The sequence below is a fragment of the Ranitomeya variabilis genome, chromosome 2 (genome assembly GCF_051348905.1).
Source record: "Ranitomeya variabilis isolate aRanVar5 chromosome 2, aRanVar5.hap1, whole genome shotgun sequence".
NCBI classification, from domain to species: Eukaryota; Metazoa; Chordata; class Amphibia; order Anura; family Dendrobatidae; genus Ranitomeya; species Ranitomeya variabilis.
In genome coordinates this window covers 610,342,917-610,369,233 of record NC_135233.1, presented here as the reverse complement: position 1 = coordinate 610,369,233, position 26,317 = coordinate 610,342,917, and the positions used below count along the sequence as shown (strand labels likewise).

Genomic DNA, 26,317 nt, shown 5'->3' with positions numbered 1-26,317 from the left:
CCAATACAACCATTTCTGCTTGTGAACACTGTTTAAGGGTGGCCAAAAAGTAGGTTTATGCACCAAAGCAAGCCTCTGAAGGAGCCTACACCTTGAGGTTCGAGGGACTCCAGAGGCACCAGCAGCTTCAAATACCTGTTTGCTGCTTTGTAATGGCTATTAAGCAGCTGCTCTCTTAATCCGATGAACTTGCCTGGCAGAAATCTTCCTCATTATGCCTTTATCAGCACAAACACATTTGTGGTCAGATACAGCCACAAATCTCTTAACAGTACGATGATCACACTTAAGTTTTCAGAAAATTTCTAATGTTTTCATCCCTTCACCAAGGCATTGCACTATTTGATGCAGCAGCAGAGAGATCCTTTTTCTTTCCCACGTTACTTGAAAACTGTGACCTGCTTAATAATGTGGAACATCATTTTTAAGTAGTTTTCCTTTAATTAGAATCAACTGGAAAACCAATTATCACATGTGTTTAAGATTGATTTCAGTGATCCACTGAGCCCTGAGACACAATACCATCCACGAGTTTATTTGAAAAACAAAACAATTAAATCTTTATGACACTTAAATCCAATTTGCATAATAATTTGGAACACAGTGTACACTATATACCAGAGGTGTATCTAGCCTTTCCTGCACCCGGGGCAAAGGATCAGTTTGGCGCCCCACCCCCCCAACCTCCCCCATTTGGACCTTAACTCTATTGAAACTTTATGACCAAGCCAAGGTACATTCCTGAATCCCCATAATGTTAAAATAGATACCAATAAAAGTAAAATTAATTGAGACAGTGGTAGGTTAAGTGCTTTTGAATATCCATATTGAATCAGGAGCCCCATATAATGCTGCATAAAGGTTAATAATGGCCCCATAAGATCCTCCATAGACACATTTGCCCAATATAGTGCTCCACAAACGTTGACTATGCCCCATAAGATGCTCCATCAATATATTTGCGCCAATTAATGCTGCACAAATGTTAATTATGGCCCCATAAGATGCTCCATAAATATGTTTGCCCCATATAGTGCTGCAGAAACGTTGATTATGCCAAATAAGATGCTACATAAATATATTTGCCCTATATAGTGCTGCAGAAACGTTAATCATGCCCCATAAGATGCTCCATACAGACACTTGCCCCATTTGCTGTTGCTGCGATAAAAAAAAAAAAATCACATACCTCTCCGGCGCTCAGGCCCCTGGCACTTTCAATATTCACCTGCTCCTCGTTCAAGCCGCCGATCCATCTTCAGCACTGACGTTCAGGCAGAGGGCGCACACTAACTACGTCACCACGCCCTCTGACCTCAGCATCACTGCTGAAGACGGAGCAGCGAGGAGCAGGTGAATATCGCGCAGCGCTCCCCCTCCCGGTTATACTCACCTGCTCCTGGCGCGGTGCAGTCCCTGCTTCCCCAGGGCGGCGCTGCAGCTTCTCCCTGTACCGAGCGGTCACCGTTACCGCTCATTACAGTAATGAATATGCGGCTCCACCCCTATGGGAGGTGGAGCCGCATATTCATTACTGTAATGAGCGGTACCATGTGACCGCTCAGTACAGGAAGAAGCTGGGGCGCCGGGGAACCGGAGACCTGCAGGGACCGCGCCGCCAGGAGTAGGTGAGTAGCTCATTGTGGGGGCAGCAGAATGCTGCCGATTAGGAGCCTCCTTGGACCGCCGCATCATCAGGCGGCTCGCTGGCGCCCCCCTGTCGGCTGCGCCCGGGGCACATGCCGAGGCTGCACCCCCCTGGATACACCACTGCTATATACTATCCGTATATACCAGTGCTGTGTGTGGCTCTGTGGTTTCCATCTGAACACAATCTTCTACTTCTGAAAATATTTAATCTCTCCGTTTAGCAATAAACTGCAGCGTTGGTGTAAAATAAAGACTTGTAAATTCCCGACCTCCACGTCTCAGCATTATCGAAGTCTTCACACAGGAATATTACATTCCTGCTCCATTCTGGAAATCATTCGCTGAGGTGCTGTCACCTAATCACAGCCAATCTGCAGCTCAGACTAAATAAGGCAGGGAGGGAACCATGGAAGTTCCCAAAAAATAGAAGGTTACAAATCATCACGTCCTCACCCGGGTGTAAGAGATACAGAAACTGTGCTTTCTGAAACATACATGGAGATGTGCACCGACAACTATTTGCAACATAGTAACCCATGGAATTATCTATCTATAGATCCAATATATATCACAGATGATGAAAAAATATCATATCGATCACATATATATCTATATTAAAAATAATGGAAGCAGAACTCTTACTGAAGAGCAAATATAGTAAACATTAGTGGCCCATGAGACGTTTCACTTCCTATGCTGAACCTTTACTGGACAAAGATAGATAGATAGATAGATAGATAGATAGATAGATAGATAGATAGATAGATAGATAGATAGATAGATAGATAATAGATAGATAGATAGATAATAGATGATAGATAGATAATAGATAGATAATAGATAGAAAGATAGATAGATAATAGATAAATAGATGATAGGTAGATAACAGATAGATAATAGATAGATGATAGATAATAGATAGATACATAATAGAGAGATGATAGATACTAGATGGAAAGATAATAGATAGATAGATAATAGATAATAGAGAGATAGATAATAGATGATAGATAATAGATAGATAGGTAAATAGATAGATAATAGGTAAATAGATAGATAGATAGATAGATAGATAGATAGATAGATAGATAGATAATAGATAGATAGATAGATAGACAGACAGACATGGATAAAATTGTTGGTTCCTTCTATCCTTCTAGATAGATAATAGATAATAGAGAGATAGATAATAGATGATAGATAATAGATAGATAGGTAGATAGATAATAGATAAATAGATAGATAGATAGGTAGATAGATAATAGATAAATAGATAGATAGATAGATAGATAGATAGACAGACAGATCTGCAGCAGTTTTCCATGCAGTTTACAGTACCATGTAAACGAATGGATAACGAAATCCGCAGTGCACATGCTGCGGAAAATACATCGCGGAAATGCTGGGTTGTATTTTCCGCAGCATGTCAATTCTTTGTGCAGATTCCGCAGCTGTTTTACACCTGATCCATAATAAGAATCCGCAGGTGTAAAACCGCAGGTGGAATCTTCACAAAAACCACAGGAAATCCGCAGTAAATCCACGGTAAATCCGCAGGTAATCCACAGTGAGTTTTACCTGCGGATTTAGCAAAAACGATGCGGAAAAATCTGCACACGAATCCGCAACGTGTGCACATAGCCTTACAGATGTTGTTCAGAAGTGTAAGGTCTATGGGATGGAACTGGAGCTCCATGGATGTGGCTGTAAGAGGAAAACTCATGACAAATTGAAGAGACATACAGTTGTGTGAAAAAGTGTTTGCTCCCTTCCTGATTTCCTATTCTTTTGCATGCTTGTCACACGTAAATGTTTCAGATCACCAAACAAATTAAATATTAGACAAAGGTAACACAAGTGACAAAAAAATACAGTTTATAAATTAAAGTCTTTATTATTAAAGAAAAAAGAAATCCAAACCCACGGGGTGCTGTGTGAAAAAGTGATTGCCCCCCTTCTCACATAAATTACATGTTGCTTATTACATCTTTGGGAAGCTGAGATCACATTCCTTGGCCACACCCTGGCCTGATGACTGCCACACCTGTTCTCTATCATGAAACCACTTAAATAGGACCTGTCTGACAAAGTGAAGTAGACCAAAAGATCCTCCGAAGCTACACATTGTGCAGGGATATAAAGAAATTCTGGAACAAATGAGAAACAAACTAATTGAGCTCTATCAGTCTGGAAAAGGTTATAAAGCCATTTCTGAAGCTTTGGGACTCCAGTGAACCACAGTGAGAGCCATTATCCACCAATGGTGAAAACATGGAACAATGGTGAACCTTCCCAGGAGTGGCCGGCTGATCAAAGTTACCCCAAGAGCGCAACAACGACTTATCCAAGAGGCCACAAAAGACCCCACATCCAAAGAACTTCAGACCTCACTTGCTTCAGTTAAGGTCAATGTTCATGACTCCACTATAAGAGATTGGGCAAAAATGGACTGCCTGGCAGAACTTCATGATGAAAACCACCCTTGAGCAATAAGAACATGAAAGCTCACTTCAGTTTTGCCAGAAAACATCTTGATAATCCCCAAGACTTTTGGAAAAAAACTCTGTGGACTGACAAGACAAAAGTTGAACTTTTTGGAAGGTGTATGTCCTATTACATCTGGCGTAGAAGTAACACAGCATTTCAGAACAAGAACATCATACCAACAGTAAAATATGGTGGTGGTAGTGTTATGGTCTGGGGCTGTTTTGCTGCTTTTGAACCTGGAAGACTTGTGGTGGTAAATGGAACCATGAATTCTGCTGTCTACCAAAAAATCCTGAAGGAGAATGTCCGGCCATCTGTTTGTGACCTTAAGCTGATGCGCGTTTGGGTTATGCAGAAGGACTATGATCCAAAACATACCAGCAAGTCCACCTCTGAATGGCTTAAAAAAAACTAAATTAAAACTTTGCAGTGGCCTGACCTTAATCCGACTGAGATGCTGTGGCATGACCTTAAAAAGGCAGCTCATGCTCGGAAACCCTCCAACGTGGCTAAATTACAATAATTCTGCAAAGATGAGTGGCCCAAATTCCTCCTGAGAGTTGTAAAAGACTCATTGCTAGTTATCACAAACTCTTGATTGCAGTTGTTGCTGCTAAGGGTGGCCCAACCAGTTATTAGGTTTAGGGGCAATCACTTTTATTTTATTTTATTTTATTTATTTTTTTACACAGGACCCTGTAGGTTTGGATTTCATTTTCTTTTACTAATAAGACCTTCATTTCAAAACTGCATTTTGTGATTGTGCTATCTTTGTCTAATATTTAAATTTATTTGGTGATCTGAAACATTTAGGTGTAACAAGCATGCAAAAGAACAGGAAATCAGGAAGGGGCAAACACTTTTTCATACAATTGTATAATACGAATGGGAATCTGTGATGAGCAAACATGCTTGGATATGGTGTTATCTGAGTATGCTCATGTGCTAATCAAGTGTCTTTGGCATGCTCCAAATTTATGTCCGAGTCCCTGTGCCTGCATGTCTCAAGGCTGTTCCACAGTCGCCACACATGCAGGGATTTCCTGTTTGTTAGGCAATCTCTGTATGTGTTGACGCTAACAGCTGCAACTCATGCAGCCAAACATATTTTTCAAGCACACCGAATGCTCAGATAACACCTTATCCAAGCACATTTGATCAGCACTAATGGTGACCAAAGAGCCCAGAACAATTCCCAAAGACATTAGAAGAGAATCCAAAGGTCTAGGATGGTCCATCAGAGTCGGGTCGCACCGTCTGTCACTGTCTTGGCCAAAATGGAATTCATGGAAAAGGACCGAGGAGGAAACCACTGTCGAATGCAAATCATAAAAAAGCCAAACTGGAATGTGCCAAAATACATATTGACAAGTCACAAGTTTCTGGGAGAATGTCCCTTGGACACATGAGGCAAATATGGAGCTTTTTGGAGTCAAATCTATGTTTACAGACGCACTAATGAAGCCTACAAAGAAAAGAACATTGCACCTACTGTGACCCATGGTGGAGACTCAGGGATGTTTTGGGGTTGCTTTGCTGCATCTGGCACAGGGAATCTTGAACCTGTGTGGGGTACAATGATATCTCAAGACTATCAAGCAGCAAAATATGTTGCCCAGTGTCAGAAAACTTGATCTGAGTCACAGGTCAAGGATCCTCCAACAGGATAATGACCCAAAACAGCTAAAAACATCCAAGAACAGCTGAGAGCAAAGTATCGGACTCTTCTAAAAAGGCTTCTATGACCCTGATCTAAATCCAACAGAATATCTGTGGAAGGCGCTGAGACCAGCAGATTGGAGTAGATGCCTTCACAACTGAGACACAAGGAGCCGTCTGCTCATGAGGAGAGGCCAAAATACCTGTGGACGGGGGCAGAATTCTGAGAGGCACAGAAATCGTTTGCTTGCAGTGGATCACCTCAAAAGGTCATGCAACAATATATTAAAGGAGTTTTACCACGAACAAAGTTGAATTTCATTAACATTTTAATCAATAGATCTTGGAATAATAATAAATTCCACAATTGGATGTGTCTAAAAAAAAAAATGTTCCTGCGCTGAGATAATCTTATAAATGTGCCCCTGCTGTGTACTGTGTAATGGTCGGGTCTCATTGTGTTAGAATATGGTCTGATCATACCACATTTCCTGGGCAGGGAAGGAAAAGAGTATATAGACATTACAGCAGGGGGTCACAGATTATTTCTTTTTTTTTAAATAGGCAGTTAGATGTTTTACCTCACAGAAAGAATCATCTGTGATCCCGTGCTGTAATGTCTGTACACTCTTATTTCCTCCCCTGCCCAGGAGCTGTGTGGTATGATCACACAATGTTTCTGTACGGTCAGACACGACCATTACACAGTACACAGCAGGGGCACATTTATAAGATTATCTCAGCACAGGAACATTTTTTTTAAAACTCATTCAATTGTGAAACTTATTATTATTCCAAGACCTATTTATTAAAATTAACCTTGTTTGTGGGAAAACTTACGTTAAAGGGATCATCATTTTTCTCAGGGACAGTTTCATTAGTTTTTTTTGTCTGATGAACCAAAACTAAAAGGCAAACTCTGATTCTCATTATGTATATTTGGTAAATTTACGTTGAAAATTACTTTTGTCAGTTTCAAGTTATTTCAGTGACCATTGTGTATTGACGGGAACCAACAATTTTGTCTTTAGGCCGGTTTCACACGTCAGTGGCTCCGGTACGTGAGGTGACAGTTTCCTCCCGTACCGGAGACACTGACACACGTAGACCCATAAAAATCAATGCATCTGTTCAGATGTCATTGATTTTGTGCGGACCGTGTGCGGACCGTGTCTCCGTGTGCCAAACACGGAGACATGTCAGTGTTCGTGGGAGCGCACGGATTACACGGACCCAATAGAGTCAATGGGTCCGTGTAAAACACGGACCTCACACGGACATTCTCCGTCTGGGGTCCGTGTGGCGTGCCGGAGACAGCGCTACAGTAAGCGCTGTCCCCCCCCACATGGTGCTGAAGCCGCCATTCATATGTTCCCTGTAGCAGCGTTTGCTACAGAGAAAATATGAATGATAGTGTTTAAAATAAAGATCCATGTGTCCGCCGCCCCCCCACCCCCTGTGCGCCCCCCCCGCTGGTCAGAAAATACTCACCCGGATCCCCCGTCGGCAGTCGCTCCTTCCTGGTCTGGCCGCGGCTTCTCTACTGTATGCGGCCGATTACACTCATGAATATGTGGCTCCACCTCCAATAGGGGCGGAGCCGCCTATTCATGAGTGTAAATGAGCGGCCCCACGTGACCGCATACAGTAAGCCGCGGCCAGACCAGGAAGGAGCGACAGCCGACGGGGGATCCGGGTGAGTATTTTCTGACCAGCGGGGGGGGCGCACAGGGGGTGGGGGGGCGGCGGACACATGGATCTTTATTTTAAACACTATTCTTCATATTTTCCCTGCAGCAAACGTTGCTGCAGGGATGATATGAATCGCAGCTTCAGCACCATGCAGAGTGGGTACCACACGCTCCGTGTGGTACCCACTCGCCATACGGGCGGCACACGTGTGCCGCACGTATGGCCTCCGTGAGTTCCCAGGCACACGGACACGGATAACTCCGGTACCGATTTATTCCGGTACCGGAATTATCTGGACGTGTGGGTCAGCCCTGAGATAGGAGGGATCCACTCTTTCCACAGGCATAGTGTGATTCTAATACCATCCGTTAATCCAGAATATCCTATAATCCGGCACCTGTCAGACTATACACCTGTGCCCATACACTAGGTCACAATGATCGCCTCCGACACAGGGAATGTCAGCACTTGTAACCACAAAATGAAAATAGCAATGAAGCCATCCCCCGTTATTAGGAGTGAATACTTATCAATGAGATGAGAAGTGAAGGGAGCCATACATCTCTGCAGGATTAATGTCAGCGCCACTTTACTGTGATCCGCAGTGACAGCGCGTCACATCCACAGGCACAATCATGCGATCCTCGGATTTCTTACACCCACAATCATGACCTGAAAAGTCTCCCTCTTTAAAGGTGGCGTCTGCAATTTTCTCCGGAGAGCGTCCGTCCTCGCCGAGGAGCATTTACCACCATAAAGATCATCGCAGCCGTTATGGAAAAACTCCAACCCGGAGCTGACAAGGTGCCATCTGCTGTCATCATAAGTGGATGCAGATCAAAGTCATCCAGAAAGCAGGAGCACCTTATGGTGGCGCGCGTGCGGCTCTCCGTGGTCGCCGACCTCTTCAAATTGGTTTTTATATGATGATTTTTCATGTAAATCATCGAGTTAAGAACAGTTACGTTTCTTGCGGCGTCCTGCGGTGATAACAAGAAGGAAGCATTACCCCCCTAGGTGCCCGACTAAGGGCTGAGCATCTCACTGTATTCCTACCGCGTCTTCATCACCGTACATTCAGGCTCTCTGGAAGCTTACACTACTCTCCTGAAATACTCTGTGCTGCTCTTTTACTGTTCGCCGGTAATCATTTCTCACCTCACGTTATAGCACTACTTCTGTCACATGCAGGACTGTCTTCACTAACAGCATAACAGCATGCACAGGTCAGTGCCTCCAACAAAATCAACACACTCATCCCCTGAAATACTCTGTGCTACTCTTTTACTGTCCACCGGTGATCATTTCTCTACTCACATCATAGCTCTACTTCTATCACATGTAGGACTGTCTTTACTAACAGCGTCACAGCATGCATAGTCACTGCCTCCTACAAAATCAACACACTCGTCCCCTGAAATACTCTGTGCTTCTGGAGAAGGACCTTCTTTTAACGTCTGAGTATTTCTATCTTCAAGCCATGGCAGTACACCTGTCACATGAATGTCATGACTGACAGCATCAAAGGTTGGGCAGGTCAATGTCTACCACAAAATCAGCACAACACTCTCTGGAAATACTTTGTGCTGCTGGATGGGCCCAGTTTTTCACTATCAGTCTATGATCATTTGCTTCCTCATATGGTGATACTACCTTATCCTCTGAGAAATCATGTAAGCAGGTCTTTGCCTCCCACATAATTAGCACACTCCTCTTCAGAGCTAGGCTGTGCTGCTGAAGGTACAACCCCTTTCACTCTCATTTTGCAATCATTCCCCTCCTCAGGTCCTTGTCCCTTCCGCCCTGTCTTATGTGACATCATATAACTGCACAGTCCTCTTCTGAAATCCTCTGTACTGTTGCAACTGTTTCTTTATAACCAGCCCAGTCCTCTCAGATATCAATGCAGAGAGCACAGGTCACTGCCTCCCACAAGATCAGTACACTACTCTCCAAAAATACTCTGGGTGGCTGAAGGTGTCACTCCTTTTACTCAGTCTGAGATCATTCTTCTCATCAGAGCATGACGCTGCCCCATCACAGACTTGTCTTCACTAACATCATCATATGAGTTCACAGGTCACTTTCTCCAGTAAAAGCAAGACAATCCTCCACCAAAATAACCAACCCCAATCATAGTCTATGAACATTCCTCACATCATGAAATTGCACCTGTCCCATGCTGCTCTGTCTTCTTAGACATCATCATATAAGTGGATAGGTCTGTCAGGACTCTCAACATTTTTATTACCTTTTGTGCATTACTGCCCTTTTCCAAGATGGCATCCTTGGTCTCATGTGCACTGTGTCTTCCTGCTATAAAACTCCACCCCAGCCTTCAGTCTGTGCTAGAGTATTCTGCCTTGCATCCAGCTCCTGACCTCTGGTGACTCCCTGGCTATATACCTGCTCCTGTGAACCTGTGGGGTTATCCTGCTACTCTGCTCTGAGTTCCTGCTGCATACACCAGTTCCAGAAATCCTCTTTCATCTGCTGCTCGTGTTAACTTCCATCTGCATTTGCTGGACATGTAAGCTGTCGCTGCTCTGCAAGAACCTGAGACTATTACCCAGGCCTCCCTGGTTGAGCTAAGATATTATTTGAACTGCCTTATAAGCATATCTATCTGTGTTTGGACTAAGCATGGACTTATTCGTGTCAAGTATCCCCAGGATAATTGTGCTTCCTAGACTTTCTGCGTGATTGCATTTTCCTCTGACGTTTCCTATAGACTGCTGAGCTGCATTTTATATTTGCACCAAGTGTTGTGGACTTGAGTTTCTCTCTGCACCTGTTTGAATCACCGTGTGATAATATAGACTTTACCACTTATAAAACTGTGTCCTGTATTTGTCTTGTTCCACGCAAAGAGTCTCCTGAGTTATCCCGTATAATTATTACAAGGTCACTGAATTCTACAAGATCAACACACTCAGCTTCAGAGTATTTCAGGAGATGAGTGTGTTGACCTTATTGGGGACAGTGACTTGGCCACGATTTTCCTGCAGACAGGATGAAAAGTAACAGAGCAGTATCAAGATGTGTGAAGAGGACTGAACTCAGACTGACAGAGTAAGGAGCAGAGAGAATTGTGCTTATTTTGTTGGAGGCAGTGACCTATGCACTTAGTGATGATGGTTGTGAGAACAGAGCTGCATGTGATAGGTGTTGTGAATTCCGCTCTTGGGCTCCCTCCGGTGGTTGTAAGTGGCACTTTTGTGAGTTCTGCTCTTGGGCTCCCTCCGGTGGATTTAAGTGGAACTGCTGCTCCTTGGATTTAGCAGTCAGCAGCTGCTTCCACTGATCGTCTATTCTGGCTCAGCTATTTATCCTGGCTCTATCCTTCAGCTAGTGCCAGTTGTCAATGGTTCCTGCTTGGATTCACATCTCTCTTGGATTTCCCTGATATTCTGACCAGTTCAGCAAAGATAAGTCCTTGCTTTGTTCTTTTGCTTTCCACTTGTTGTGGACTTAATCGTTCAGCACATTCTATGTTTTATTTCTAGTCCAGCTTGTCAGTATGGATTTATTCAGTTAAGCTGGAAGCTCTGGGAAGCAGATTTACCCTCCGCACCTTTAGTCAGGTGTGGAGATTTTTGTAAACTCTGTGGTGGATTTTTCTAGTTTTTAATACTGACCGCACAGCATTCTGTCCTGTTCTATCTATCTAGCTAGATTGGCCTCCTTTGCTACATCCTAGTTTCATTCTGTGTATGTCATTTCCCTCTCCACTCACAGTCAATATTTGTGGGGGGCTGTCTTATCCTTTGGGGATTTTCTCTGAGGCAAGATAGCTTTCCTGTTTCTATCTTTAGGGGTAGTTAGTCCTCCGGCTGTGACGAGGTGTCTAGGGAGTGACAGGAACATCCCACGGCTACTTCTAGTGTTGTGTTAAGCTCAGGAACTGCGGTCAGTACAGGTACCACCTCCTCCAAAGCACGTCCCATGTTGCTCCTAAACCACCAGTTCATAACAGATAGGGCAGTGACATAAGGGGTGAAATGGTCATAATCGGAATCACAGTGAACAGAGTATTTCAGAAGAGGATTGTGTTGATCTTGTGGGAGGCAGTGACCTGTGTATTTAGGTCACATGATTTAGATATGCAAATTGCCTCCTGAGAGAGAAAGAGGACTTGAACTCTATAGCGCCACCTGTTGGACGCAGTCATAATCAACCTTTCAATGAGTCTTGCTATATGATATGATCAAATCAGAATCTCAATTTTGCAGACACAGTGTTTCGGGCTGTTGTCCCTCATCAGTGCAAAGTATGAGAACTGATTTGGCTAGGTGAGAGGCTCTGGACTGAGGTTTAAGGGGTAAGGTTTCTCCTTGTGGATGTAGAAAGTGACGACAAGACTGCATGTGATGGGCACGGAGTTGCACCTTCAGCAGCACAGAGTACTTCAGGAAAATTATATATAAATCAACTGTAAACTAAATATTACACAAAATGTAATTTATTTTTCAGTCTAGAAAGACTGGGAAAAAAAGAGAAATTTAATGGATCTATCCATACAGTAGAAAAAGCCAGGAATAAAGTGTGATAATCCGGCAAAAAAAAAAATCAGTAATAAAATCCTAAGCAGAAATATCTCTTTATGGGACATATGAGTGGCAGATTTTACAGTATTATTTGATATTTTGGGTGTCTGGGTTGGTAAATGTCATATACCTTCCTATGGTCATCCAATAATCCAGAACATTTGATAATCCAGCAGTTCGCTCTGGATTCCAGGCATTTCTTAGTACAGGTATTATAAAGCTAGGAAGCACTGATCAGTGACAGGCAGAGGCTTCTCTGGCAGCAGTCATGACCATCAGATGTCTCTTTTGTTATGAAGGATGTCTGCGATGCGTCCAAGTACTTATGAATCTCTGCCATAAATGTAAATCTCTCTGTAGGCTTAAGTGCACATCAATCCCGAACTTTTCTTTTAATCAGTTATGCATTATATACTCGGATGAATAACGGCAGCGGAATGTCCTTTTAATCATCGCAATGTGTATTAGGATCAGCAACTTTAACACCGACATTTTTTTTAATCTATATAGAAATAACTTTCTTTAAATGGAATCATCGTTATTAGGTGAATCAGTCCGGAGAGCGAGCGACTGCGGCCCGTCATTCTTCATCTTTTGGATGTCTATGTGTTACATCGGAGTGGCTGCAGCCAATCAATCCAAAGGGGACGATCACAGCAGAAGAAGAGTGCGCTGAGCATGTGAGTGGCAGTGACCTGTCCATTCACCTATTGGTTGCAAGGACGAAGCCAAATGATATTAGTAAGGATAGGGCTAGTGACATGCCCACCAGGGCTGTGGGGTACTCGGAACCAGGTCGGAAAGTTCTTTGGGGAAGTCATGGGGCTGTGACCCGACTCCGTGGCCCTGGTTGTGCCGTAAAATGGGGATTATGTATATGGGATTTAACGTGACGCCACCTGTGGTGTTCGGCAACGGATGGCCGATGCTGCTAAAGGAGACTGCTGGGGCTGATGGTGACGCAGCTGGGACGGTTCTGCTCCCCACAGGTGGAGCGGGGCCCCAGGGCTACCAGTCCCGTCTATGTCAGGCTTCGTGTACCATGTGGTGCAGGACTCAGGGTGCAAGAGATCACTGGAGGACACAAGGACTGTAGTTTTCTTTTCCTTTACTTGATGGTTGATAGTACAGACCGGGGCACTGGTAACAGATCGTAATGGAGAGCTGGGCAGCCTGGAAGCAATTTTAGATACACCTGGCCAGGTAGGTACGGAGGCCTTTTTCCTTGCTGCCTAACAGCTCACCCTCCTGCTGCTAACTGTCGCTCTCTGTTTTTAAAAACTCACCGTTGCCCGCATGGCAGGCAGCTCAAGCCTATCACAGGTGCGGCTCCTTTGTGTCGGATCCAGGCTCTGGTATGCTGCTGTGCCGCCGGGTATTAGATCGGGCCAGGAGACCTGCAGTCTCCTGCCCTCCGGATTTTGCTGCCAGGACTTCAGTACCCACGCAACCACGGACTCCAGTATCTGGTTCCTAGCACTCAGCTCTGGGGCGAGTTTAATCACAACTCCACTCCCCAGGTTCTGCTCTACTTCTCTCCTATTGACACCTGGTAAGGGGACCCCTCCTTGATTCCAGTTAACACATTACTCCCTGAGAGGGAGGCAATGCCACTGTGGCAACTGGACTCCTGGGGTGCCACACTAGGATAAGGGATAAGGATAATGATAGGGCTAGGATAAGGGATAGGGTTAGAGATAGGGATAGGGGTAAGGATAGGAATAGTGATAGGGCTAAGGATAGGGCTAGAGATAGAGATAGGGATAAGGATAAGTGATAAGGATAGGGATAGAAATAGCTAGGATAAGGGACAGGGATAGAGATAAATATTAGAATAGTGATAGGAATAAGGATAGGGCTAGAGAGAGCGATAAGGATAAGGGATAAGGATAGGGATATGGATAGGGATAGAAATAGGGCCAGGGATCAGGATAGGGATAGAAATAGGGATAGGGACAAGGATAGGGCTATGGTAAGGGATAAGGATAGAGATAGAGGGATATTAAGGAATGGGATAGTAAGGATTATAATGTGAGGAGGAAATGAGGAAAACTGTGAGTAACAAAATGGAGAGGAAAGATATATATCTTTGTACCCTGTTAGCCAGTAGATAGAAAAATGTTTAGAATTGAGAGTCCTCAGTGGTTGATGCCTTTTAATGGCTAACTGAAAAGATGGTAACAATTTGCAAGCTTTCGAGACTACACAGGTCTCTTCATCAGGCATAGACTAATACAAATTCTGAAGAATCACATATTTAAGCACAACATAGCACAGAAAAAAAAACCCCCAAAAAACATGGATAAGACAGGTGACATGGAGAGGGCAATTTCTGCAACAGCACAGAGTATTTCAGGAGAGCGGAGTGGGCAATTCATGGGTTAGTACAACCATGACTGCATGTGTCTGTGAGATGAATTGAGGAAGGAAAGGTTGAGGTCAAAAACTTAAGAATTACATAGCCCAGGGAGTGAACAGAAGCACAAAGTATTTCAGGAATGAGAGTATGCTCTGGAGACCAGGGTTTAGTCCACTCATTGGAGTTGAATCTGGAAGGGGCAGCGTCATGATGTGAAGAGGACAAAAGACAAAGTGGAATCATAGAAAGAGTTACATAGTGGAAGGAGCAGAGTTGGCAGCAGCACAGAGTATTTTAGCCGATAAGTACCCTATTAGTAAGGGCATGGTTGAATATGACAGGACCAGAGATCACAGATTCAGATTTACGTAGCGGGAGATTCCAGCAGCACAGAGTATTTCAAGAGACGATTTTGCCTCTATTTGGGGCAGTGATTAGGTCACTGTCACGTAAAACTGGATAGTAAAATGAAGGAAATAGGGACGGTGAGGCACCATTTAGGTCTGTCACGTTGATCCGCTCCCATGACTGGTGTGAACAGACGCTTATCTGTATATTATCATGTCACATGGAAATAAAACTCGATACATTGTTTCCAGTCCATGTGACACGGCTGGTGGGAATCTCCGGACCAGCGGAGATGAAGGTGATGGCGCAGAGACGTGAAACCTTGGGAAAGTGTTAATGTCATCCTAAATTGCGCCTCTGGAGCTCGTCGAGATGTAATTGTCTTATTTACAAAGAAATGTTCCGTTTTTTTCCCCTGTGAGGCGACGAGGAGAAGCGGCTGCGGATATTTCTTATACTAGAAAGTTTCAGACGTCTCGGAAGTGTATCGGTGGCGTTCCTCCCACGACAGCAGTCTGCAGCCGCCTTCACAGACGTCATGTCTCCCCTGAAATACCTGACGAGGAGAGATAGACGAGGGGAAATTTGTTCTCACGGCTGCTCTTTTGACTTTGCCGCTGATCCCTGCCTAATCTACCTAACTTCTGACCTGTTAAAAGCACCATCTGCAACCCAAGGCGCTGCAGATAATGGTGTCATGATAAATACGGGGCTGTAATTGTAGTGGCCTTGAATATATTCACATTTCATGGAGATGTGTATCAGGCCGGGGCCGAGACGCTGCACAAATGCTCCTATTCTATCCACGCGTCGCACGGAGCGTGTGCAGGGAAACTTTTCAACAATGGGGCTGGGAGGACGCAGAGGTCGAGGCCAAGAGGCTTTTCAGCACAGAAGTGGCTCTGCAGTATTTTTAGAATTAGAAGTCACTTAATATTAGACCGCGAAAATAAAAAAATGGCATTGAAACACCAAGTTGGCATTACAGGGGTACAGGTGATGCCCAAGGGGCGATGATACCTGCGTCCTTTGTCCAAGGCGTGACCCTATCATGAATTATTGCTCTCTCCCTTACAAACCATTCCAGCTCTCTGTTAAAAGTTTTGTTATAAAATACCCCATATTTGTCAACTCTCCTGGAGCCCACCAGAAATGGAAGATTTCCCAGACATCCTGGAACAGTCCCGGTCCTCCCTAGCAACTAAAACCACTCGAAATCTCTCAGAATCCAGTGATCCTGGACTGTTTTCTGCAATACAGCATCCAATTGGACTTCAAATTAGGCAAATATGGGATAAATGGGTGTGATGGGGCCTCAGCTCTGAAAAAAGGGCTCCATTTTGGATTGCAACCAGAAAATGTTGCCTTGTAAAATATACTCTATCCGGCCATTCTGAGTTGACAGAACAGGGATTTTTCAGTTTGGGACCCTCTGGAGGACTAGACCATGCAGTGTTTCATTTCCCCAGTGGTGGTGCTGTAGAGGAATTAGACACTTGTAGCCATGCTCCTCACTACTGACCGCTAAGGATCCAGTTTTGGAGAAACCAGCGACCAGATTATTTTCAGGACACTCTTCTAAGAAAACAGGATGTAAAAAGTAGACTATCCAGCAAGACGGGTCATCATGATTGCCGGTACGATGGCCGTGCAGCTTATGCATTTGTATTAAGATTGTGGACCATCAGGCAGTTCTGTGCTGGATTATTTGTCTTCCAAAAGCTATTACTATATTTTTCGGACTATAAGACGCACCCTTTTCCCAAATTTTTTTTGGGAAAATGGATGAGCGTCTTATAGTCTGAATGTACTTACAGTTAATGAGGTGGCAACAGGAGTCGGGCGATTTTTCCGATGATCTCGCTCCCATTCCAGCCTGGTGCGGCAGGTTCGGCGGTGCTTGGTGGTGCGCGTTGCTCTGGCAACATTTTGTGAAAGCCCAGAGGTCCCGCACTTCTATTGCCTTGATGCTGTGGCCTCCGGGAAAATGGCCGCCGGAGGCAGCACATGAGCAGATTAAGATCTTGGGTCCAAGATCTCGTTGCCGAGATCTCAATCTGCGCATGCGCCACCTCCGGTGGCCATTTTACCGGAGGCCACAGCACTGAGGCAATAGAAGTGCAGGGCCTCCGGGCTTTCATAAAATGTTGCCGGAGCACGGTGCACCACCGAGTACCACCGAACACTGCTGAACACGAGCACTGGGATGGGATTTCTCGAAGACCATCGCATTGCAGCAATGGATGTGCGGGGGCTCCGTGATTTCACAAAATGTCACCATAGCCCCCCACACTGCCGAGCACCACAGAACCTGCGCACCAGTTTGGGTCATATCGCCGGATCACCAAACACCCCCTGTGACTCTGCTCCACCAGTGCTGCTGATCCCCCCGGGGTAAGCTGAATTCAGGACTATAACACCGATTTGATGCATTATTATTTTTTCCCCCATTTTCCTTCTGAAAATTTCGGGTGCGTCTTATGGTGTAGTGCGTCTTATAGTCCGAAAAATATGGTAGATGCAGTTTTAAAGGGATGAGCAATTCAACTGGATACTATACCGCCCCTTCCGGTGACTATCAAGGAAAAATCCTTAGGCCCTTACAGACCACCAGACGAGCAACCTCAGTTACGAGTCTGTCGGTGGAGCGGCGGCTCCTTATTTACAGATTTCCTTACACCCATAGAAGGTTTTGAATGCTAATGTGCACGCTCCAATTTAGGAAAGAAGAAAGCGCTATTTACCACGCTGAGATTTTCTAGCAAAACAGCAAAGACCTAAAGAGCCTGAAGCTTTTCAGGGAAGACCAGAGATTAAACAAACGTGGGCTGGTGAAGATCTGAGCGAGCGACACTCTCACAGGGAGGACGGGAAACAAAGGTGCAGTCAAGTTACATTACAAGACGATTCAGTGATACCAATGCGCCAGCGCAAAAGGTTACATGACTGACTCTAGGGAAACCAGCTAGGAAAGGACCTGTCACCTTGTTGTTTTCAGGCCCTGAAATTCTGCATATTTCATAAGATATTTCATGGAGCGCCAGGACTTAAGAAATGAGAGCGGAGCATCCTCTCCTCCGAATCACTAATTATGTGGTTTTGCAAAAAGATTTTCAACAGATCTGTCTGATTTTCCAGCCTGTAATACCTAGGAGTGCACTAGAGAAGAAGCTATTTCAAAATGTGATCTCTCATTCAGAGGAATGGCTAGGTACGAGAGCCACAATTACAGAGCAGGTCTCCATTCTGGCTCATGCTCCTGAGTGGTTGCAACATCTCTGATATCTAAATACTCTCTGAGGGCAGTGGCGGTCTTCAAGAAGCAACCCCATTAAGTGCTCTTCTTACTATGGCTACATTTCCAAAGGTCCCCACCTGGACATCTCCTTCTGGGAATGAGGACACTGTGCATGACCATAATGGGTCCCCCAATACTTCCTGAGATATCAATTTTTTTCAGCAGCCCATTGGTTGGCCAAAAATAAAAATAGTTGGGTAAGGGGGAAGTCCCAAGCAAAGAACCCCCACTATGATGTCCTTATGGCCCAACACTGCATGTATTGATAAGCAATGTGAGAGTGTATGGAAGGGAGGTCAACAGTACTGATCATACAGGATAAATACCCATGTTGAATAGTCCCTTCCCATGAGAAAATTCGGGTTACCATTTTTTTTCCATTATTATCTAACAAACCATAAAGGCCAAACAAGAAAGTTCCATAAGCTCAGGCCGGTTCCATTCTCTCCTTGAGATCTAGAACATCCCAGATAAAATTAGTAACCAACCCAAAGTGCCTTCACACCAACAATAGATGGAAAATAGTAGTGTGTCCGCCTCCTTTCCTAAAAATATGGTACTATGGTTAAAGTTTGGAACATCAAAATGGGCGATGCATTTTCTTCTTGGAAAAGGTTTATATAACAAGCCCAAGAAAGGACCAAGCAAACATACACCTCCTCAATTTGAAGATCCAAGAGTTTATCGTTTATCATAACTGGAGGTGAAAGATTGTGCCATGTTTCCTTCACAGTTGTTTTTTTGGTCCACTGCCGGGGTGCATGAAATGGGAAAAGTAGGAGATTTATATTTAATTCTCACTCACTTATAGTAAGATATGGATGCAAAACCTGGACGATAAAGAAACTAGACAAAACAAGTATCAACGCCTTCGAAATGTGGTGCTTGAGAAGCATGTTCTCGATACCATGGCTGGCATGTAGAACAAACAAATCAATTTTGGAACACATCTAGCCAGACATGTTACTTGAAGCAAGGATCAACAAGCTATGACATGCCTACTTTGGACACATCATATGAAGAGAGCAAACACTGGAGAAGGACATCATGGTCGGAAGAATAGAAGAAACAAAGTGGAGAGGAAGAACAGCAACCACAAGACAAGGTCTTCAAATTGATGAATATTTCACTGGCAATTGAGACACGGTTCATACACAGTCTGGTCTTTTCTGTGGTAACATACAGATGTGAAATCTGGACGATAAAGAAACAAGACAAAATAAGAATCGATGCCTTTGAAACGTGGAGCTGCAGAAGGATGTTATCAATACCATGGATGGCAAGAAGAACAAATCAAGTCAGACATGTCTCTCGAAGTAAGGATCACCAAGCTACGACTTGCCTATTTTGAACTCATCATATGAAGAGATCAATCACTGGAGAAGGAGATCATGGTCGGAAGAAAAAAGGAACCAGGCATAGAGGAAGAACAGCAACCTGATGGCTTGATACTATCAAGATATTGGCAGAAAAGACCCTGGTGGACCTATCTAGGCTTTCACAAGATTGATCTTCCTACAGATCGTACATCCATCAAGTCGCCATGGCTCGAGATCTATTTAAAGGCCATTAATAATAATAATAATAATAATAATAATAATAATACACTAAGTCCCCCTTAAAGTATCAAATATGAATCTGAGGTTATATCATAAAACATCTAAAACAAAGAAAACCCATGGCGTTAACCATACAGCGGGACCATACTCCCCCGCTCTTCCTGCAGTATAAAGCAGGAGCTTTAACTTTCAACTCGCGAGTATGGGGCAACAAACGAAGCTTCCTAGTGTTTTATGTTGCTTCAAAGAGATAGCATTTATTTGTTGTTGATTTTAGAAGATGTTTTTGAGTGAATGCAAAACAGATAATTAATTATGTTGATTGCCGAATGCTGAATCACGTTCTAACATTACCTGAGAGAGGAAAACATCTTCTAGAGCCTAATATGTTTTCACCCTCAAGTACGAATCACGACAAGAAAAACCAAATTCTTTTCCAAACCCTGATTGATTTCCAAACAGGAATTAATAAAACAAAAACAAAAAAAAAAATACTAAAAAATAATAATTAATAATAATTGGGAAGTTGTGGGAAGGCTCCTGTAATTGCATGTTGGGTGAAGTCGGGATTACGTCTTATTGTTAATGTGCTTTGTGCTCCTTCCAGAAGGTATCCTGCACTGGTTGTTATGTTCTAATCCCGTAACTGCAATGTATAATATTTACATTTCTGTCTTCCTCCTATCACGGAAGGATGACCTACATATGTCACTTGAAGGAGAACGAGCACTTTCTGAAAGCTATAATCAGCGTGCGTTTAAGACAATAGCAAGACGGCAATAACAAACAGGGAGCCTTCATTTCCCATCTAAATGAGGGGTTCTTGACCCGAGCAGGTGAAGGGAAGCGGGGCCATTTTGCTGGTGGTACCGTGATGTCACCTTTAGGTTGCATTCAATTTTTGCTCAGACAGATGAGTTACTAGGACACGATCTAGCTGTAAGTGAGATGGGCGACGTCAGGGATTAGTGCAGAATATGACGGATACATTAACTGCTCCTGACTGATAGCAGCTGTTGGCTTCTTTAAGCTTCTTTGTTATGATATATTGTTTGTGTGCGTCTAACATCGCCCGGATATCTCTTAGAGGCAATGTTCAGCTGCAAGCAAATAAGTCCTCAGTCACCGACTAAATATGGCAGATGTCAAGTATTGCTGACATCCGCCAAACCTAAACATCTCATACATGTATCCATAGAGATGAGCCACAACCTTTAGGGGTGATGTCACAATGTCATCACTCTCCATATCAATTATGTCACACGGAGAAGGTCATCGTTCAAGTTGGGCTTCCAATCTGGTGACCAAGCTCTATGATGAAAGCCATACACCTTTTATAGCTTCAACCCAACACTTGTTTGGCCAACAGCTGTTACTCTCACCCACCCATACACAAGGGTGCTTGGTTCTGCCACGTGTTCTCAGTAGAGAAAAAAAATATCGCTGCCAGACATCTCTAGTGGCATCTTCACTCACCTGAGATACCCAATCCTTCATTTCCTAGATCATCAACAGACCAAAATGCAAGAGTTGAGCAAAAACATTTGGAGAACAATGGTACATGTTGGTAGTGCAAGGTGGCTGCCCAGACCAGAACCCTGTGAACCTTCTCCCACCTGCCAGTGTCCCCGCTGCCTCTTCTGAGTAGTTGGTGTAGTGCAACGTCATTGTGACGGATCTACTAATCATAAAAGTCATCGAAGATGCTGGCAGGCATGATAAGATTCACAAGGCTCTGGTCCATTGGCCATGAACTACCAATGTGACCGCTGGACCAGGGTCCTGAGAATCATTTTGCTCAACTTCAGTTAAAACACATAAACATGGAAGGCTTTGATGACTTTTTCCTAATGATTGTGGAGTCCTCGTAAGAGGATCCTAAAATGAATGGTCCTGAAATTACTAAATTTATTCTGGGAAGATTTAATCCAAGACTAAGAGTACAAGACAATGATAATGGAGGTTAAAGGGTAAACAGTAGACTAAACTGGTGGTCAACTATATTCTTGGACTTAATGGCACCATAACACTTTGTTAACACTTAGAACAGTAATAGAAGTAGAGATAATATACTAAATATGATGGAGCTTGGGTAGGTCAGGGCTGTGCTCTTCCTCTCCCCCAATACAATATATTTCAGTTTATGTTGCTCTGTAATGGCAAGATTGCTCGCTTGGCTCTACACATACTGACTTTGGAGACCTTTGTATCTCACCCAAATTGCAATTGTGACAAGGGGGTTATTCACAAAAGTGTGACAGTCATTAGCATTCTAAGCGACATTCATTTAAATGTCCATTAACCATCACTCACATCGTCCTCGGTGTGGAGGGTATCCCCCAGAGTGGCATGGCAGCTTCCCAAAGTGATCATAAATTCTCAGCTGACTTCGGTAAATCTTTCGTCTATATTTGGCAAGGTTTTGGATGTATGTCTGCAGAGAATTTATAATGCATCTCGCTCTTCTTTGGTCTCTAAGTGACACTCGCATGTGCATTGGCTGCCAGCATCCATTAACCAACGTGATGCCAAACTTTCTGGTTTGAGGAGCTATTTGTACAGAGAGTCAAGAGAATGTGCCCTACAACAACTCAGGTGCCTCTATTTCCAGGACATATGCTACTTGTTATAATATACATTAAATGCTCAAGCTTCTTGTAATAAACTCTTTCAGGGGTGCTATATAGTCAAATTATCTAAATCTTTGGTTTTTCACCCTCTTTCTGGGTCTAGAAACAAGAAACTATATAAGAAACCTATAGGTTGTCACAGCTCATTCAATTTTACATGCACAGATATGTTTTTGACCTTCCTTCTATCATGGCATAGCCCACCATTCGAATTATCCTTGCCTTTCTTCTGCCTTTGACCAACTGTATAACATCTCTATTGTTCATGTCCCACAAACCAACAAACCTCCTTTTGGCTCTCTTATGTCTCTGACCTCCTCACATAGACAGACCCTTTCCTAGTTGTAAGATGTCCAAACACTTTCACAAGTTGTTGGATTTTCCTCCCAATACCCATGCATGCTCGATTTGGCCAAGCATGACATCAATAAGAGTCATGTAATTGATGCAAGACGACTCATTTTTAAAGTCAGCATATCCAATCCTTATTTTTCCTGACATTGTTTGTTGGGTAGAGATGTGAGGTCCCCATGCAAACAAGAGAGTTGGCATGCCCTACCCAAGTTAATCATTTTGGCCAATGTGTATAGGTAACTTTAATGCTAAAATCACTCCACCGCCCTCCAACCAACTTTTTTTCAACATGGCAGCGATACAAGGAGAAAACCATGACAAGAAGCCATTGAACACAATAGCCATCCTTGGTTCACGTTCTACACAAAAGACCAATCCTGGTCCTTCAGTCCTGAAAGCTATTGATATTGCCCCAATGCGATACCACAGAGTCCACACTGTAATCTCTAAACAATGAGAGGGAGGCCAAAATCATAATAATAGCCTAGTGAAGAACAGGTTCAAAATGGCCGACTGTGAAGTGGAGATTGGCAAAAATAACTCAACAGTAACATTAGAGCGTAGAAGGAATAATCGCGATCTCAGTAAATTTTCTTCTTCTTTAAGAAATTATTGCCTCTCGTGTTCCTCGCCTTTTTTTTCGCTCTCCAAGCATATCCTCACCTTGAAATTAATCAAGTCCGGACATTGTCAATATCTGTTCCAATGCACAGGCTATGCAGGCAATATTTATAGCTGAGGCAAAAAATAATAAAATATATACTTGAGGTTAATAGATAAATTGATATGCGCATAGGAGACCATAAACAAAAGATACTAATATACGACAGAAAGCTCAATCAGAACATAAATATGGATTTGGAGATACGAATGGACTCTGGAAGCTAAATTCTAATCATGTCAGCTCTAATTTTAAAAATAAGAAATCGAAGAGGAGGACAAAATGGGCTTCATATGAATGCAGATTATTAAGAAAGGGGGGAGGGGTGCTGCTACATCGCCAGTACTGCAGGAAATGTACACTTAAATATGCTAAAATTTGGTGGATGCAAGTTTCCATCCATCATCGAACTGGCACCCAACGAACTTTGGTAATGAAACAATTAGAAAATTAACTTGTAAAAAAAAAAGAATGGACACCTTTGAAATGTGTTGGAGAAGGATGTTATAATCCCAAAATATTCTTTAACTACGTAAATAGTAAGAAACTAAAAAATGATAGTGTTGGCCCCCTTAAAAATAGTCTGGGTGAAATGGTGGATGAGGAAAAAGCCAATATGCTAAATGACTTTTTTCATCAGTATTTACACAAGAAAATCCCATGGCAGACAAAATGACTAGTGATAACAAAAATTCCCCATTAAATGTCACCTGCTTAACTCAGCAGGAAGTACGGCGGCGTCTAAAAATCCCGGATGGGATACACCCCCGAGTACTGCAGGAATTAAGTACAGTCATTGATAGACCTCAAATTTTTGGAATTTGACCAGTGTCACTTTATGTAGTAATAATTCTGGAACGCTTCAACAAATCCCAGTGATTTTGAGATAGTTTTTTTCGTGACACATTATACTTTATGATAATGGTAAATTTAAGTCGATATATTTTGTGTTTATTTATAAAAATATCAGAAATTTGAGAAAAATGTTAAAAAATGTGCAATTTTCAAAGTTTGAATGATGATCCCTTTAATCCAGATAGTCATACCACAGCAAAACGTTAATAAATAACATTTCCCTCATCTCTGCTTTACATCAGCACCATTTGTAAAATGTTATTTTATTTTGTTAGCATTTTAGGAGGTTTAAAAATGTAGCAGCAATTTTTCATTTTTTCAAGGAAATTTACAAAATGTATTTTTTTTAGGGACCTACCCATGTTTGAAGTGACTTTAGGGGTCCCATATATTGGAACCCCCCAAAAGTTATACCATTCTAAAAACAGCACCCCTAGGCATATTGAAAACTGCAATTAGGTAGTTTATTTACCCTTCAGGTGACTTTCAGGAATTAATGCAAACTGGCATGACAGAAATTAAAATGTGTATTTTTTACCACCTAAATGCCGCTAACTTCTGAACAGGTTACAACAGCCGTCAGACTCTGATGCCGCTATTTGGTCGTGAATTGCCATGGCAAACATCAGGGCTACACAATCATGATCTGACGGCACCAATTGGGATAAAGAGGAAGCCCCCACACTCTGTTAACCATTTATATGATGTAGGCACTATTGACAGCAGCATCTAAGGGGTTAAACAGATTTGAACAGTGCAAACACTGATCATGGCTGATGCAGCAAGTTGTCAGCTATAGTGTACAGCCAACAGCTACTGGATTGTTTCCTGTATGAGGAGGCTATTCTCTTATATCTCAGGTCAGTTAAAAGATGTATCGGCGGTCATTAAGGGGTTAAAGAGTCCATAATAACCGGGTCTGTACCACAGGACTGGCGTATAGCAAATGTGGTGCCAATATTCAAAAAGGGGACAAAAACTGAACTCGGAAATTATAGGCCAGTAAGCTTAACCTCTACTGTGGGTAAAATCCTGGAAGGTTTTCTAAGAGATGCTATACTGGAGTATCTGAAGAGGAATAACCTCATGACCCAGTATCAGCACGGGTTTACTAGGGACCATTCATGTCAGACTAATCTGATCAATTTCTATGAAGAGGTAAGTTCCTGACTGGACCAAGGGAGCCCAGTGGACCTAGTGTATGTGGACTTTTCAAAAGCTTTTGATACGGTGCCACACAAAAGGTTGATACATAAATGAGAATAATGGGGATAGGGGAAAATATGTGTAAGTGGATTGAGAGCTGGCTCAGGGATAGGAAACAAAGGGTGGTTATTAATGGAGCACACTCGGTTAGCAGTGGGGTACCACAGGGGTCAGTATTGGGCCCTCTTCTTTTTAACATATTTATTAATGACCTTGTAGGGGGCATTCAGAGTAGAATTTCAATATTTGCAGATGACACTAAACTCTGCAGGGTAATCAATACAGGGGAGGACAATTTTATATTACAGGATGATTTATGTAAACTAGAAGCTTGGGCTGATAAATGGCAAATGAGCTTTAATGGGGATAAATGTAAGGTCATGCACTTGGGTAGAAGTAATAAGATGTATAACTATGTGCTTAATTCTAAAACTCTGGGCAAAACCGTCAATGAAAAAGACCTGGGTGTATGGGTGGATGACAAACTCATATTCAGTGGCCAGTGTCAGGCAGCTGCTACAAATGCAAATAAAATAATGGGATGTATTAAAAGAGGCATAGATGCTCGTGAGGAGAACATAATTTTACCTCTATACAAGTCACTAGTGCGACCACACTTAGAATACTGTGCACAGTTCTGGTCTCCGGTGTATAAGAAAGACGTAGCTGAACTGGAGCGGGTGCAGAGAAGAGCAACCAAGGTTATTAGAGGACTGGGGGGTCTGCAATACCAAGATAGGTTATTACACTTGGGGCTATTTAGTTTGGAAAAACGAAGGCTAAGGGGTGATCTTATGTTAATGTATAAATATATGAGGGGACAGTACAAAGACATTTCTGATGATCTTTTTAATCATAGACCTGAGACAGGGACAAGGGGGCATCCTCTACGTCTGGAGGAAAGAAGGTTTAAGCATAATAACAGACGCGGATTCTTTACTGTAAGAGCAGTGAGACTATGGAACTCTCTGCCGTATGAGGTTGTAATTAGTGTTGAGCATTCCGATACCGC

General features: G+C 43.1%; 1 protein-coding gene across 6 annotated transcripts in view; it reads right to left on the bottom strand.

The window, feature by feature from the left end:
* Positions 1 to 26,317, bottom strand: part of ZNF536 (zinc finger protein 536) — a 706,926-nt gene that overhangs the window by 562,371 nt on the left and 118,238 nt on the right. Inside the window, exon 4 of one of the 6 annotated variants that reach the window (XM_077288721.1) lies at positions 5,630 to 5,700. The exons of the other annotated variants lie outside the window; for them this stretch is intronic. The gene's annotated coding sequence lies outside the window, so the exon portion shown is untranslated. The remainder of the gene's footprint in view (positions 1 to 5,629; positions 5,701 to 26,317) is intronic. 6 annotated transcript variants of the gene reach the window in all.